Genomic DNA, 15,128 nt, shown 5'->3' with positions numbered 1-15,128 from the left:
ACACATTCATACCCATTATCTTGGCGGGGTGCATCTTTGATCATGGTCATCGTGAATGGCTCTAAAGTGGGAGGCACGTCCGGATTCTTCTCGTAATATCCCCCATCCCTCAATAGGTAAGGCAGCATATACATAAGGCATTCTGCATTGTTCAACTCTTTATTCTGGACATATTTATTTCTCATATTTGGATCGTATAAATCAATATGTCGGGCCTTCAAGTCCACACATGTTGCCAACCAATGGTCGCCTCCATTGTTGACAGGGATGTAAACCTGCAAATTAGGACATAACCTCATTATCCACAAAATGGGAAACTTAGTGAGAATTTTTTTAAATATATGTAGGGACTTACATAATCACATCTCCGCCATAGAACGCTAGGTTTATGTGACTTCCCACGCACATAGCTATGAAGGGTCGCATCACATAAATATGTGCTAGGAGATGCCCCCCATATGGGATAACGCCATTTGATGGATGACTGCCAAATAATGAAATAGATACAATATAAAATGTCATCAATATAACATTAAGCAATGTAGTAACATCCCATCATCTTACCCAAAATAACACATCTAATATGGCACAAGTGTGGGTGAACATCTTCTCATTCTCAAACCGCCTTTTTCGTATGAAATACAAAATAGTGTCAATATGCTGCAAAACCACATTAAAGGAAATAAATAACAAGTGCGAGGTGATAAATAAAACATCATTCCAAATGTAGGAACACAATGATTTTACATGAAAATAAAGTATATAACTTACATCGGAAGTCAACCATCCTTCAGAGGTAAGTAGCTCAGCAAAAATTTTTTTCCCCACCGTCATATAAGATGTACACACGGTTGCTTCCTTCGGTGCCACCCTATACCACTCATCGAACGCCCTCTCCTTCGATGCATCAATATGTCGATTAAGATTAAATTTGACCTTCTTCTTACACGGGTCGGTGTAAGGAGAGATGACGTGATGTGACTAGTGGTAAACTCTACCGAATTGGCTTGTATCACCAATGTTATGCGTCCAATCTTCAACCTCAATCTCAGCTGATTGGTCATGATGTGGACTGTCAGCTGAAGCACCGATATCCCACCCCAAATGCAAAGGCTGATATGGCACCAAAGCCCAGGAATCCTCCACATAGGTTCCTCCAGGTACGATAGGCTCAAACGATGTAGTACAATCATCATCCTCCTTCCTACCATTGGAACCGTCTATGGGTGCATCAAATTCTTCGGCTTGTTCTCCAAATGACAGTGCCACAGGGGATGATGGTCGCATCGAAGTTGATGGTGAATGGCTGTGCATATGATGTTCGGCCTGCAAAACACAATGGTTATTTTGCAGTTCCCAAACCCTAACAACAAATAATTGCTAAATTACAATATATAATTTAATAATGCTTAAACACTAAAGTATACTAAGTTATCTAAATGATACCTGATGCTTTTGTTGGTCAATAACAGAACTAAGCATCTTCCTTAACGATGCCATCTCTTTATATAATTCATCAATTTTTTCCTCCAAGCAAGCAAGCTAATCAATATCAATATCCAAAACATAAGTCAACGTATATTAGTACAACATATGAAATACAAATTTGCGTGCAAGTAACCATTGCATACCCTGAAATTAGCATCTGGAGGGCCACTAGAATGCTCCTTAGCTTTGGACGCATCTTTAGCGCCAACGGTGGCTATTGGTGCTACAAGTGGTGGTACCGTATGTTGGGGTGAGAAGGTTATGACCAAGAGCAAGCTAGCTTGAAGTGTTAGCAACAAGCAAGCTTTTGGTGATGCTCTTGGGAATGGTTGTGTGTGAGTTGTGTTTTTAGGTTTTGGTTATGGTGTTTTCTGGTTTTTAGGGTTCCTAGAGTGTTCTAAGGTGTTGAAGAAGAGATACGAAGAAGGGGACCACGTTGCTTTTGAAAAATGAGGCTTAGATGTGTAGCCATTTCATTCATTTTACAATATAAGCTTGAAATTACAACTAGTTCACACATGCCAAGCATGTGAGCTTACAAAATGAGTAAAGTATTTGAAATTTAAAAAGTAAAATGGTCAACACCTAACTTTTCATACACAAAAGAGTCAAAAACCAGCTGCAACATGTCTATTCCAAATATAGTAAAAAGTGGCACATGGTTTGAACTAAGTTCCTATTGTTTAACTAGTTTGGGTAAACAACCAAACTAGCTTCACCTACTTAGTTTCCCTTTGTATCTGCCTATGAAACTTGGTTTGAAGCATCCTTGGTCATCAATAAATATTGTTCCAAGAGCTAGGAATGTTTTGGAACCGGATCATGGGCCAAACAGCTCCAAATCTGACCCATACTCTGCATACTGGGCCCATCAGATACAACAATCTGTTTGGAATAGAAAATGGACTTTCCCATGTCATTTGGACCTGAAATTTGAACCATAGTCTTCTATATATGTCTGTAGACATCCCTCAAAATTTCAGCCCAAAACGCCATTTGAAACCTGAGATATAAGATAAATAGTAGAACTATGTTGCTGGAAATTATGAATCCAGCACCATAGGCATTTCAAGCATAACATTCCTACTCTTTTGTGCATAATTTTGCCTATACTTTTGCATACATAACTTAGGCACAAAACATTATCAAAATATACCTTGCATAAATTAAAACATACAAAAAAAAAATATAAACTCATAAAAGGAAATGATTTGATACCAAGGTGTGCATGCTAGCCGGTGACATGCACCATCAAGTGGCAAAATTGCCACACTTCAACACTCCTCCTTGGCAATTTTGTATGAGACATTGAGAAGTCCTCTAAATATCTCAAATCTCTTCTTTCCCAATGGCTTGGTGAAGATATCCACCAAGTTCTCCTCGGAAGTCACATACTCCAACTTCACTTCACCACGTGCTTCAAATTCCCTTAAGGAATGATACTTGACAGGTATGTGTTTGGTCCTCCCATGTTGGACTGGATTTTGAGCAATTGCTATTGCTGAAGTATTGTCACACAATATCACCGTGGCTTACTCTTGCTTCAAGCTCAAGTCCTCCAATAATTTCCTAAGCCAAACACCTTGATTAGCACAACTTGAGCAAGCAATATACTCGGCTTCCGCGGTGCTTTGTGCAACGGTTTGTTGCTTCTTGGAATTCCATGAGAAAGGACCATTTCCAAGAGTGTAAATGTAGCCCGATGTGCTCTTGCTATCATCTAAAGAACCAGCCCAATCACTATCACTATAACCAAGCAAAGCTTCATTCATGCCATCCTTGTACCACATACCAAAATCACTAGTACCTTTCAAATACCTTAGGATTCTTTTTGCACAACTAAGATGATTTTGTGATGGACTATGCATAAATCTTGACAAAACAGCCACACTAAACATGATATCCAGTCTAGTAGAGCATACATATAAAAGGCTACCAATTAAACTTCTATAGATGGAAGGATTTACCTTTGGAGAATCATCATCCTTCACCAACTTGGTGCCTTCATTCATAGGTGTGGCAACGCTATTACAATCTTCCATGTCAAACTTCTTGAGCAACTCCTTCACATAGCTTTCTTGAGATATGAAGATGCCCTTGGATGATTGGACAACTTCAATTCCAAGAAAGTATTTCATCTCTCCAAGGCTAGACATCTCAAAGTTCAATTCTAGCTCACTTTTGAAATTGCTCACTTCTTTCTCATTACCACCGGTCACTAGAAGGTCATCAACATAAAGAGACACCAACACCATGCAACCATGAGTCCTAATATACAATGTAGGCTCATTAGGACTCCTCCTAAATCCATGCTTTGTCAAAAAACCATCTATCTTGGCATACCATGCCCTAGGAGCTTGTTTAAGGCCATACAAGGCCTTGTGTAGCTTGTATACCTTCTCTTCACTTCCTTTCTTCACAAACCCTTTGGGTTGCACAACATAGACCTCCTCCTTCAATATTCCATTCAAGAAGGCTGACTTCACATCAAGGTAATATACTTTCCAAGGCTTTTGTGCCGAAATTGCAAGAAGAAGTCTTATGGTTTCCATCCTTGCAACCGGTGCAAAAGTCTCTCCATAATCCACACCGGCTTGTTGTGCATATCCTTTGACAACAAGCCTTGCCTTGTGCTTATTTATGGACCCATCCGGATTGTACTTGGTCCTAAAGATCCACTTCACCCCAATAGCATTCTTTCCCTTCGGTTTTGTTACCAAGCTCCAAGTGTCATTCTTGTTTATCACATCGATTTCATCTTGCATGGCTTGTCTCCACTCTTTTCTTGCCATAGCCTCATGGACATTGATTGGATCACTCAATGCCACATTACACCTTTCATAAATCTCATTAAGAGGTCTTGTGCCTCTCACACCATCACCAATCTCCAAATCAGGCCCTATGGAGATTTCTAGCTCATTCTCATCATATTCATCATCATGGGCAGCACCTTCATCATTTCCTTGTTCCTCATCATTATCATGAGCTTCAAGCCGATTGTCTTCATCCATACTAGCCAACTCCTCCTTACTACAAACCCATTTAGCTTCCTCATCAACTTTCACATCTCTACTTATCACAAGTTTCTTGGTTTCCAAGTTATACACTCTATATCCCTTGGTCACATCACTATAGCCAACCAAGACACCAACTTGTGACCTTTCATCAAGCTTTCCTCTCTTCTCTTTTGGTACTAGGATGTAACAAATGCTTCCAAATACCCTTAGATGATCAAGAGAAGGCTTATATCCAAACCAAAGCTCAAATGGGGTTTTACTCCTCAAAGACTTGGAGTAAAGCCTATTTTGGATGTAGATAGATGTATTAACTCCTTCGGCCCAAAACTTCTTTGGCAAGCCACTTTCAAACAACAAACATCTAGCCATCTCCATGATGGTACGGTTCTTCCTTTCACATACACCATTTTGTTGTGGTGTGTATGGTGTAGTGAATTGATGAACTATACCATGATCCTTACAAAGTTGTTTGAAAGCCTCACTTGTGTATTCCCCACCATTGTCCGTCCTTAACACCTTTATAGTGCAACCGGATTGATTTTGCACTAACTTCATAAATTCTACAAACTTCTCCAAAGCTTGTGATTTTCTTTCAAGGAAATACACCCAACACATTCTTGAGTAATCATCAATGAAAGTTATGAAATACTTGCTGCCATTTAAGGATGGAACACTCATAGGACCACAAATATCCGAATGTATAAGTCCTAACTTCTCCTTTGATCTCCAAGAACAAGATTGAAATGCTAGCCTAGTATGCTTTCCTTTTTGACACACTTCACACACATGTTCTTGCTTCTCCACCAATGGCATGTCTCTAACAAGTTCATGTGTGCCTACCAATGACTTAAAGCTAGTATGGCCTAGTCTTTTATGCCAAAGTTGAGAGGTGTTCTCAACTTTGGTGTTCAATGCAACCGATGCACCATTTTCATCCATATTCAACCTAAAATTCTTGTTCTTCATTCCAACACACATTAATTCATTTCCATGTGGATCAACTATAGTGCATGTCATGTTTGAGAAGTGTAATGCATATTTGTTCTCAAGCATTTGACCTACACTAAGTAAGTTCTCACATAAAGAAGGTACATAGAGAACATCATGGATAGTTTTGATACCTTTGGTGGTGTGTATCACCACATCTCCTTTGCCTTTCACTTCCATCAAGGCTCCATTTCCAATTTTGACTTTGTTGTGGCTGCTCCTATCCAAGTTTGTGAACCACTCATGCTTGTGAGACATATGGTGTGTTGCTCCACTATCAATGATCCATCCTTCATCATTCTTGATGCTACTAAAACAAGTAGCAACAAACAACTCTTCGGATTCACTATCACTTGCATTATGTTTAGCAACATTTGCTTGTTGCTTATCTTTCTTGTTTGCCTTACATACTCTCTCCACATGACCCTTTTGTTGGCATTTATGGCAAAATGCATCCGGACTCCACCAACACCTTCTTGGATGATGACCTTTCTTCTTGCAATGGTGACAAGGTTCATAGGACTTCCTCTCGGGTTTGCTAGTTTCACCTTTCTCCTTTATGACCTTAAACTTGTTCTTCTTTTGATTTTGTGTCTTTTGATGTTGTTTAGACACAAATGCAGCCTCCATTGATTCTTCATGTCTAATCCTCCTCCTTTGCTCCGTAGCTTGCAAGGCATTCACCAACTCAGTCAAGGAAATTTCATTTAGGTTCCTTGACTCCTCCAATGAAGATATCTTAGCTTCAAACCTCTTGGGCAAGGAGACCAACACCTTCTCCACAATCCTTTGGTCACTTAATCTTTCACCTAGCACCCTAATTTGATTCACCACATTAAGAAGCCTTGTGGTGAACTCCTTAACCGTTTCTTTGTCTTTCATCTTGATGGTCTCAAACTCCCTCCTTAGGTTAAGGATTTGCATTTGCCTTGTCCTTGCACTCCCTTGGAACTCATCTTGAAGTTTGTCCCAAGCTTCTTTGGCACTCTCACATGCCATTATCCTTGTGAAAATGGTATCACTAATACAAGAATGAATGGCGGTGAGAGCCTTGAAACCTTTAGCCAATTCCTCCTCATGGTGCTTGATTTGGTTGACCGTTGCCCCTTGTCTCAAAGGCTCGGGTTCTTGGGGATTTATGGTGACCTCCCAAAGACCATAAGCCTTCAAGTAGGCTTGCATCTTGATACTCCAAATGTTGTAGTTCTCCCCATTGAAGATAGGAGGAGAAGGAGTTGAAAAACTTGAAGAAGCCATGTGAATGTTGCTTTCTAGTATGAAGGAATATGAAAATATATTTGTGATTTCAAGTATCTCTTCACTCTCAAGGAACGAACCAGCCCAAAAACCTCACAAATCTCACAAAAATATGCCTAGCTCTGATACCACTTTGTTGGGGTGAGAATGTTATGACCAAGAGCAAGCTAGCTTGAAGTGTTAGCAACAAGCAAGCTTTTGGTGATGCTCTTGGGAATGGTTGTGTGTGAGTTGTGTTTTTAGGTTTTGGTTATGGTGTTTTCTGGTTTTTAGGATTCCTAGAGTGTTCTAAGGTGTTGAAGAAGAGATAAGAAGAAGGGGACCACGTTGCTTTTGAAAAATGAGGCTTAGATGTGTAGCCATTTCATTCATTTTACAATATAAGCTTGAAATTACAACTAGTTCACACATGCCAAGCATGTGAGCTTACAAAATGAGTAAAGTATTTGAAATTTAAAAAGTAAAATGGTCAACACCTAACTTTTCATACACAAAAGAGTCAAAAACCAGCTGCAACATGTCTATTCCAAATATAGTAAAAAGTGGCACATGGTTTGAACTAAGTTCCTATTGTTTAACTAGTTTGGGTAAACAACCAAACTAGCTTCACCTACTTAGTTTCCCTTTGTATCTGCCTATGAAACTTGGTTTTAAGCATCCTTGGTCATCAATAAATATTGTTCCAAGAGCTAGGAATGTTCTGGAACCGGATCATGGGCCAAACAGCTCCAAAGCTGACCCATACTCTGCATACTGGGCCCATCAGATACAGCAATCTGTTTGGAATAGAAAATGGACTTTCCCATGTCATTTGGACCTGAAATTTGAACCATAGTCTTCTATATATGTCTGTAGACATCCCTCAAAATTTCAGCCCAAAACTCCATTTGAAACCTGAGATATAAGATAAATAGTAGAACTATGTTGCTGGAAATTATGAATCCAGCACCATAGGCATTTCAAGCATAACATTCCTACTCTTTTGTGCATAATTTTGCCTATACTTTTGCATACATAACTTAGGCACAAAACATTATCAAAATATACCTTGCATAAATTAAAACATACAAAAAAAAATATAAACTCATAAAAGGAAATGATTTGATACCAAGGTGTGCATGCTAGCCGGTGACATGCACCATCAAGTGGCAAAATTGCCACACTTCAACACCGTATAGCGAACTTCATTTATGTTCACTGCTATTGTTCACCAGTAATCCATCGTCTTCTCCTCATCGATAGCATCTAACCTCTAGTGCACAACATACTACATGAAATGAAGAAAGGAAAAAAAAGGTAAATTTGGAAACTGACTTTGGTAATGTAACTTGAATGTAGTCGTACCATGTAGTCTAAAAAAAATTTGCCTTACATTGCTATTTGAGGTGAACCAATTATGGACAGCAAAATGGTTCGGTTGACTTGTAGCATGCCATCCAAGGATCCTCGGACAACGGGTTTCCCGCCACTAGCCAAATTGGTTACCAAAATCAGGGATTGCTTCAAACACCCACAACTACAAAACATAAATTATAGGTTATTAAATATAATTTTTAAAGTAAACTCTACATGTATTAAATATATTACCGTACCTGAAACGCCAATGGCAAACCTTTTAGGTCATACGACTGTGATTTATTCTTTACTGCACGTCCTCTATGCTGGACTGCATTGTGGAATGAGTTGATCGTCTCCTTGTAGCTCAGAATGCCCCAAGGGTAGGAATTAATACCTCGATATTAGCAACCAAATCAATGAATTTTCTATTTATTTGAACCCTCGGATCCATTCCGAGTACACCATGAACTAAGAAATATAGTAACACAATTCTTACAGCATCCCAATCATCCACAAAACGTGTACCCTTGAATTTTCATTCCAATTCGGGCGGTTTCAAGTCAGTCCTGTCATCTAGCAACCTCGTGAGCAGCTCCTTTCCTTTGGAAATTTGCATATCATACATGGAAGGGTACCTACAAAACTTTAAGCCACTAATGAGTGTGAATTCCCACTTCGTAAACCGCACTCCAGATTTGCCAAAGTTAAACTCTAGTACTTTTGGATTGTTGGACACAACTCGTCTGCAAAGCAGGTGATGCACTACCTGACCAGAGAACCTGAGGTTCTTCATGTCAAGTAAGTGTCCAAAACATGTTTGTCTATACTTTTCCAGTTGCTAACTTGTGAGGACACTTGTAATTACTTTGTTCGCTTCTATTGGATTCCCAAATGAATGTGCCCTAACTTTAAATATATCGGCATCTTGAAAGATCCATTCCTTTGGAGCGTCGATGGGCTGCAAAATGAATTACATAAATGGAACTGACGTCAACGATTTAATCATACCCTATTTTTCCACCCTAACTTGATAATATTAATTTCCAACTAAATCTTAAGACATATGGGTTCACATTTTTGCACTAGTGGTAATTACCGATGAAACCATCAGTAATCAACCTACAATGAACTAAAAAAAATCCCGATGGCCTATCGGCAATTACCGACGGCCATCAGGTGAAGTTTTTTTTTTAGTTTTCACATTCATGAATAAATACTGACAGATGTCTTATCATTTACCGCACAAAACAACATAAATGAATATAAAACTTACCACATCAGATGGGGGAGAGGAAAGTGGAACGTGCCCTCAAAGTTTGGCGCTTTCCATCTCAGCTTTGGATTTCTGCCTAGTAGTTCGTCGACGCTTAGAGTCGGGTGCTGCTGTGCTACCACCACGTCTCTTACTTTCCACCTTCTTACCTCCCTTCTTTGGTTGACCTCGCAAGTTCCTCTTTGGTGCCATTATAAAGTACAACCTACAAATGTACATTGACAACACTAATAAATTTTTATCTACCTTTAACCACATTGTCAACTATGTATACATATATAAATATCCACAATCCTCAATTTCATACGCTCTCTTCCTAAGGATATTGTGTATGCCATCCACAAAACATTTACTGAACATTTACTATATAGCAGTGTGTTTACTTCTAAATCTTTCTATCTTCTTCTTCTTCTTTAATTTTTTTTTTCTTTTTTGGGGATAAAGTGTTTGCGTGTTTGCATGTTTGCTTCTAGCTAACCATGTACCCAAAATTCTATGCACCGATCTTCTCTCTCTCTCTCTCTCTCTCTATATATATATATATATCTATACCTTTAGAAAGTACTAACAATTAAAAAGTACTAACTATGGAATTCTCAACTTCAATTCTAATTAATCATAAAGTATTTTTCTCTTATCTCCAAGTACTGATTTTTAGTAATAAATTACCCTAGCAAAAAGGAAGAAGAAAAAACTTAAAAGAAAAAAGAAGGTCTAAAAAGCAACTAAGATTTCTAATGCAGCTATAGTCTAAAATGGGGTTTTAATAGAGCAACCCACAATTGTGGCCAATTATGATGCTACATGCAGAAGCAGATAAAGTGAAATATTGAAATGACTGGAGAGGAAGTAGTCAATTCACCCAAAATAGAAAAACAAGAAAGTGAAGTATAGAGGTGGAAGACTACATAGAAGCTACGCAACAGACAGATTGTTATAAGCCAATCAAAAGTAGCCCTTAGACTGTATATATACATATCATATTCATGTTATATTTAATTATTTCTTAACATACAATATATGTCTAAAAAATGTGCACAGAAAGTTGCATACTATAATCTGAACATCTAGGTTAAGCTGGACTGCAACATGTCCACCACTTCTATATGAGTATGTCAACTAATGTAGCTACATCTCTTCCCCATACTGCTTGTGTTTAACCTGATTTGGTTATAAAAGCTCAGACCTACCGACACCTATATATGCTGTACAAATCATTCACTTTATATTTATTTTATCTATATAATTAGTTTAGGGTCAAGGATTTATTTGTATACAAATCCAAAAAGAAATATAATTAGATTCCTACAGGTCAAGTACATTTTTAAAAAAATTCTTCTCTTCAACCCACAAAAGCAGTTTTCTAGACAGAGTTTGAGTATCATGCACTAGTGAGATAACACCTTTAGCTTTAGGATTTAAACTTCGATCAGGGTAAAAATCCTTATATCCCTAAGTTGTAACAAATATATATATATATATAGACATGTATTATGTTTTTTTATTACAAACTAACATTATTCTTCATCAAATTCATTGATTTCCCTGCCTTCATCCTTTATTTATTTTCCATGCTCAAGGATGTCGATGGAACCCAAAAAAAATTTTTTTTTTTTAATTTTAAAAAAAATTAAAAACGACATGTCATCTGGGTGTCGTTCATCCCAGACGACATGTCGTTCGATCCATCTTCAACCTTTGTCCTAGTTGACCCGAACCCGCCTGAATCGGTCCCGATCCGATTCTTGACCCGGTTATTTCTCCCACCTCTGACCACCGTTTAAGGCCAAACCGGTCCCATTTTTTTCCTCTCTTCATTTCCTACTAATACCCAATATCAATCTATCCTAAAACCTAGGTTATAATCACTTCCATACAAAAACCTAAATCTTCAAAAATTCCACATTTTTAACCGGTTCTAAACACAAATCACAAGTTTCAATGTCTCACATTGTACTAAATTTGTAAGTATTTAACGGTAAAGCAACAAATAAACACCAAAAAAAAAAAACCCACACGGGTCCATGGCAACGCAACAAATAAACACAAAAACAAATCCACACAAAAACAAACCCATGCCGGTCCACGGCAACAAATAAACAAAAATATTAAAACAATTATTTCGGAGATAGCCGTTCAAGGATGCTGAGATAAGATGAAGTTTTGTTTTTTTGTTTTTTCTTTGTATTTTTTTTGGGTGCTGAGATGAAGCTTCCTTTGGCTTTTCCACGGAAAGTTTTGTTTTTTTGTATTTTTGTATATTCTTGTAAAAACAATTACTTCATGTACTTTGTTTTCTTTTTCTAAAAAGTAGATTTTTGTTCTTTGTTTGTTTAAAACATAAAAGGATATCCAAGTTATTTTTTATTGTTTTAAGGTTAAAATAGATATTGAAGGGTAGAAAAAAAAAGATAGCAAATGAAGGGGTAAAAATCGTGAAGCTCATCTCTATGGGGGCATTGGGCCAAATTCTCCTTTGAATGATTTGAGGGGATTCAGCTTTTAATGGGCTTTAATTGCTTTTATGGGCCTTTAATGGCTGTTATTGAATTTCCGTTTTGGGTATGTGAAGGAAAGGAGTCAATTTTGATGAAATAAGTTTTTGTTTTTGTTTGTTTTTTTTTTTTTTTTTTTTTGGTGAAAAAAAATACTCTCTCCCTCACGTGGTTTTTTGGAAGGAAAAAAAAAAAAAAAAAGGTGAAAACAAATTTTTCCTGCATATTGCACAGGGAGAGTGGTAAAGTGTAGGTACTTTGAAAATCCAAAAGGAAAGTTTCGAAGGTGCTGTATCCAAGAACTCGAAAATTTATTGTATTCTAAGAGACGGTAATCGGAAAACATCTATACCAGTAGAGTGGAAATAGTTCAAGGAAACTATGATACACCATAGATCTCGAACAGATCGTTCAACAAGCAGATTATCAAATGCTAAGGATATATAGGTTTCTAATTTATTTTTTTGTTTATTTTCTGTATGTTATTATTAATTATTCCACATGTATATACATATATTTATACATTTTTCGATAACAGAAACAAGAACCTTTGATGCGCTTGGAGAAATTTCCACCATTGTTTTTTCATCACCTGAGATTGAAAAAGAAGTGATGAAAACCCATGGTGTTATCTTTGCATCCAGGCCACATTTCACTGCTACAAGGATCATGTACTATGATTCTACCAATCTTGCTTTTGCTCCATATGATGAGTAATGGAGACAGCTATGAAAGATCTGCTTGCAGGAGGAAGAGCTTTCCTCCAAGTTCAATCTTTCCAACCCATTTGAGAGGAAGAGCTTTCCAATCTCATTAAGTGGGTTGCTTCCAGAACTGCATCTGGTTCGGCCATTAATCTTACTAAGAAAATCCTTGCAACCACTTATATTATTATCTCACGGGCAGTATTTGGGAGGAAATGCCAAGATAAGGACAAGTTCATATCAGTTGTGGAGGAATCAGTAATGGTGGCAGGAGGTTTTGACATTGCTGATATGTTTCCTTCAGTTGGTTTTCTTCATCAGATCAGTGGAACGAGGCCTAAACTTGAGAGGCTGCATCAAGAGGCTGACAGGATAATGGAGAACATAAAGAGGACTTGACAAAATGCAAAAATGGTGGTGAGGGAAAAACAGAGAAGATTTGGTAGATGTTCTGCTAAAATTTCATGGCCAAAGTGATACAGAGTTAAGTGATCTTGGTAAGTATATATATATATATATATATGTATATATAAGTATGGACCTTTTCAGTTCAGGATATCCTGACCTGAAAATTTTCCTTGTCTATATGTCAATATGCATATATATATATATATAACTAGTCGTTTACCAGGTTGGCCTAATGATATTATACAAAAAATACAGCCTTATAAAACTTTTCAGAATGTGCTCGGTGCAGGGAGTGAGATAGTATCTATAACAGTGGATTGGGCAATATCAGAAATGATAAAGAACCCAAGAGTGATGAAGAAAGCACAAGAAGAAGTGAGACAAGTATTCAAGAGAAACAGGGCTTATTGAGATGAAGTATTTAAAACTAGTTATCAAAGAAGTGCTGAGAAACATCCTCCAGCTCCACTGTTGCTTCCAAGGGAATGTAGAGAGAGCTATGGAATTAATGGATATGGGATATCTTTCAAAACCAAAGTTGTAGTAAATGCATGGGCAATTGGGAGAGATCCAAGGTATTGGAAAGACCCAGAGAGCTTTGTACCAGAGAGGTTCATTGATAGCTCTCTGAATTTCAAGGGTGCAAATTTTGAGTATATCCCATCAGGTACTGGAAGAAGAATTTGCCCTGGAATTTTATTTGGTCTTATCAATATGAAGCTTCCACTTTGCATTGTTGTCATATCATGTTGATTGGGAACTCCGAAATGGAGTGAAACTCGAAGAATTGGACATGACTGAGAGCTTTGGTGTTACTGCCAGAAGAAAAGATGATCTGCGTGTGGTTCCCATAGCCTATCATGACCCTGTATCTATATAATAATCACAATGTATTTATATTCTGAAAGTAATAGCTTTCCACTTTTATGTTTCCCCTTTTTTTTTTTTTTTTGTTGGTCTAAATGGCTCTTTCTTTTTATGTGATTATCCTATGTTAGAAAAGACAAACGATTTTATCACTAATTATTTTTACCCAATTAGAATGCATCATTCAGGTACTTCCTTTAAACAAAAATTAAGTCATGGGCTTTTCAACAGCTGCTTTGGCAGTTCCGGTGCAAAGACCAACAAGCTGTTGTAGTGGCTGTGAAGGAATGATTAGGTCAAAAGGTGGCAGGAAGCGTTCACTTTGCAAATGAATTCACTCCCATTAAACCACTTCTAGTGGTCAGTGGAATGAGGACTATGTACTTGAGAAAGTTTATAGATAATTGATGAAATACTCTAAAGCATTGTTACTAATCTCAACACAACTAGGAAGATTACTAGAATAGAGAAAGCAAATAATATGGGAGAATCTCCATTTGAATCTTCAGAAGCAGGGTGATCTTCAATTTCCTTCATCAAATAGAAGTAACATCAACGCAGTTATTATGGATAGTAGTATATTATTTTCTGCTTCATTTACATTCATCTTTTACTAGATCCATGAAATAATAATACTCTGAGAGAGAAATTAATTAAGTAAAAGATAATACCTTGTCTTCTTTATATGCTTTTCATTTCTCCAAATTCTATGCAGATTTCCCCTAATAGCATCTGCAAGATTAGGCACGAAGATTATTCAGAAGCAAACCAAGAAGAACAGTACTTTTTCTTTTGTCTTCTATATATAATTGTTTCTAAATACATGTAGAAGAACATAATGTTTGACCAAACACAAGTTAATATTTCATTGTATTTCAGGACACTAGTGAAACAGCAGCCTTAACTGTAGGACTAAGGTAGAAAGATTTTTCCCACTTAAATTCCTTAATGACTCGGTTCCAATATCAATGTCTCCTGCAGGCATCACATTTGTTACACCAAATGTTGAGCTTCCACTTGCACATGCAGTTGCTGTACGATTAGTAGTTGGAAACTGTCTCCCCGTTGTTATGAAGCAAGAAGATCTGGAAATTACTGAGAATTTTGGTGTGAATGTGACAGTATGTATACCTTCTGGAAATCAATGCATTGTGTTTGAAGCCATTTCTTGTTTCTCAGCACGTATACTTTCTGTTAAATGATTGCTGTTGTGTTAATTGATTGCTGTTATTGATGATGGGGGTGCTATTGTTATCTCTTCAAGTAAGTGTCACCTCCTCTTTACCATATGGTT

General features: G+C 37.4%; 1 pseudogene; it reads left to right on the top strand.

The window, feature by feature from the left end:
• Positions 1-1,222: 1,222 nt before the first annotated feature.
• On the top strand, positions 1,223-14,738 carry LOC107403312 (cytochrome P450 71D9-like; annotated as a pseudogene).
• Positions 14,739-15,128: the final 390 nt, after the last annotated feature.

Source organism: Ziziphus jujuba, chromosome 1, assembly GCF_031755915.1.
Source record: "Ziziphus jujuba cultivar Dongzao chromosome 1, ASM3175591v1".
In the NCBI taxonomy this organism is placed as follows: Eukaryota; Viridiplantae; Streptophyta; class Magnoliopsida; order Rosales; family Rhamnaceae; genus Ziziphus; species Ziziphus jujuba.
Note: the sequence above shows the minus strand (reverse complement) of the source record. Positions and strands in the feature narration are given on the sequence as shown.